This window comes from Chinchilla lanigera, unplaced genomic scaffold (genome assembly GCF_000276665.1).
Source record: "Chinchilla lanigera isolate Chin_1 unplaced genomic scaffold, ChiLan1.0 scaffold00027, whole genome shotgun sequence".
NCBI lineage: Eukaryota > Metazoa > Chordata > Mammalia > Rodentia > Chinchillidae > Chinchilla > Chinchilla lanigera.
Genome location: NW_004955428.1, coordinates 3,175,138 through 3,178,661, shown reverse-complemented (window position 1 = coordinate 3,178,661; position 3,524 = coordinate 3,175,138).

The following is a 3,524-nucleotide window of genomic DNA, read 5'->3' as shown; positions in this document are numbered from 1 at the left end:
AGTTTATGCTTCTTTCACATGCTGAAACGATAGAAATATTTTCCTTAAATAAAAGGAACGAAAATAAAAGAAAATAACAAGACAGTCGGATGAGCCACTTTTCTTGGCAAAGAAGGCTTAACCAAATTTAGGGACTCCAGGTCCCTACCTTCATTGGAAACTGCCCATTCCATTTTTCTAAGAGTCTGGTAGTTGTGGAACGTAAAGATAGCCCTTCCGAGTAGCAATAAGCTGTTTCATCTGGCTTGTATCAGTTTTTTATTTTGCATAACAACTTAACAGAAATGTAGTGGTTTAAGACAATCCAGATTGAGTATCTCTCAGTTTCTGAAGATCAGGTGTCTGGCATGGTCTGGTTGAATTCTCTTCTCTGATATTCAGTGGGGCAGAGGGAGGGGAAGAGTCACATACTTATGGAGTGACTCAGCCAGAAAGAACTTCAATGAAGTGATTTTCAATATTGTGTAGGCAGGGGATGTTTTAATAAAAATCTAGCAAAAGTTTCTACAGAAAACATTCTTTTCATAACAAGTGATCAAAATGTAATTTATTTCCTAAAGAAAAAAGGAGATTTTGATGATGATATACTGTAGTTGAAAAGTTTAAAAGTTCAGCTAACTTCAGAAGTGGCTGTGTCCAGGATACAAATCATTTTGCTAGGATTCTTTCTCTCATTTTAGCCAAGCCCCTTTCTACTCCTAATCCTGGTCTTTGATCTGTAACTTTTGATTCCTGACTCCTAACTTCTACTATGGAGCCTAATTATAGAAGATTTAATGTGCTCCTATTAATTTTCAAGAACAATTGCATAGATGGTAATTGGCTTGGCTCCAGCCACATTCTTCTTCCTGACCGAGTGGCGAGGGGTGGTCTTACAGGCCAAGTCTGGGCTATGTGCCCTTTTTTTATAATTGGAATAGGGCTGGTGGGGAGAGGAGCGGGTGGGATGGGATGGGTTCAACTTCATCTGTACTGCGTAGAATGAGACATTTACTAGAAAGATGAACGCTCCTTCCACATGAAAGAGGAGCAGATGTTGGTGGCAGAGAAGACAAATGCTCACCACACTTAGCAATTGCGGTTCTAGGTGCTGGAAGGCCATGGATGGGGTGAGGACAGGAGAGAAGGGATAGTGCCACATCTACACATTTTAATTAATTTTTTCCTCCTAACAAGTGGGAATATATCACAATGCCAGGTCATTCAGAAATTTTAAAGTATACTGAGTTATTTTCCTCATTTTCTTATACCAAACTTTCCATTTTCTTCTTCGTGGTGACTGTTTCTCCGTTCCCCTAGTACAGTAAGGGAGCCTTCTTCAGTCTTCCTTCTTGAACTCTCAGTTGTTCAGATCTGGTAGCTCCTTTGTGATGAGCACATCTTCCTATTTCTTGTTCTTGGTTAGATCTTTATGATCATAACTGTTAGTAGTCTATCAGGAGTCTATTAATCAGTTTCTCTGCTTTAAGCCACTGCCAAATGAGTCTTATAAGACGTTTTTATCACGCTGATTTTGCTCCACTAATATTTAGATGGTGGACTTCATATTTCTTGTCTGTCTCCTATAATATGGCCTACTATGGAGATATGGTCCTTAGGCCATCTATCCGCTTACTGTCACAGTAAGCACGTCCAGCTCTGCTTCTGCATTGTGCTTGTCTTAGTTTCTTTCTTTCATTGCTGAGATGAAATGCCCGCTGCCCAAAATTAAGGAAGGAAAGGCTTATTTAGCCCACAGTTTGTGGAGGTTTCAGTCCATGATCAGCTTCCTCCAAGGAAGGGTGGTGTGGCAGAGGGGCAACAGTTCATGGCTTCAGAAGACAGCAAAAGCAACAAGATCAAAAAGGGCAGAAGCAAGCTTCTTTCCCCCTCTTATACTGTATGCCAGCTACCCACCCTAGGACGGGTATAGCACTCATAACCCCAATCCCGGGAATGGATAATGAATCAATTGTAAACTGTAGATTCAGCCACCTTCAAAGAGTCTGCCCTTCATAACCACATAAGGCTTTGGGAAACATCCAGACACAAACCACAACATTGTTCATCCCTGCTTCTTGCCCAGAACTCTTGGCTCTGCCTTCACATTTCAGTCTAACTCATCCGCTATGGCTCATCTAAGTCTAGGCTTTCATGGAAATACTTCCCTAATACTGTAACTTTTATATCTTATCTTTATCTCTCTTCTGACTCTGTTGGTCAGCTGAACAAACAGATTCAAAAGAGAAAACTATTCACTTTAAAACTGTTGAAAGAGAAAAAACAACAAATCTTGTTTTGCAGATTTTCTTTTTTGATTGAACCCAGGGCCTTGTACATACTAGGCAAGTGCAAGCACTTTACCCCTAAGCTACGTCTCCAGCTCTAGTTTTGCATATCTTAATTGACTTTATTTATGATTTCAGAATTAGACTGTAGCTTTGATCAAAAATGGTTCAGAGTGCCCTGTCCCACCATATAAGCATTACATTTGTAGCCAGAGAAAAGGAAGTAGCATGCAGAGGTGGAAGTGAGGTACAGAGACACTCCAGTTGTCTATAGCTTATCCGTCTTATTTGAAAACAATACGCACAATTGGCCACTTATGATTGGTTGAGACTTAGTTATTTCTTAGGAGACTAAGGTACAGTCTGTTTACACACCAAGTGAAGTCACAGTTAACTCTGTTTAGAGAAGAATCCTTTGGTGCCAAATTTAAAATATGTACAGAGGCAGCTTTCAGTCAGACAATTCAATTTAATAAACCTATTTCTAAAAATCCCAGAATGAGGTTTATACTAGTACCTGTGCAATAGTTATTTGATAAGTCAAATAGAATTGTTACTACAACAAATAATGATATTATGTATTGACTGATGTCATCAGGTCCAGGAAAGTTTGGTTTAACACCTTTCTAGGTCCTAGATTCATGATTACTTTTAGAGCCTTGCCTTGAATCAGACCATCTATATGAAAGTAAATATCTCACGTATGAACCAAGAGAAATACACACATATATACACACATTGCTATACACAGTGTTTGACAGAATTTAGGAATTTTAAAATAATTTCACTTATCAAATGATTTAACTGTGACTAACTCAAAGGTTAGTCCTGATTTTTTAAATTCAGCTTGAGAACTTGAATGAAAAACGTCTGTTTTCATTAACTACAAACAGAAATGTACCATTAAAAATTACGACTATAAGCCATGGATCACATTAGACTTAATACTGTGTCTCTCACCAACAGAAATTGCAAATATTTTCATGTTAAATTGCAGAGGCTAACAGACATCCCAAAATATCATTTCTATCCACTGATACTTTGAAAATACAGTAATCAAACTTGTGCCAGATCTCATTATTTAATGCATTAATAAACATATATTACAAATTCATTTTTAAGTTTTTTGGAAATTTTTACTTAAAAACACTTAGCTTCCTTCCTTTATTTATTTTTTTAATTTTAAAAATAAAAGGACGAAAACAATGACAGACAGACAACCTTTTACAAAATAGCAAAAGAACAGTACAGACAATA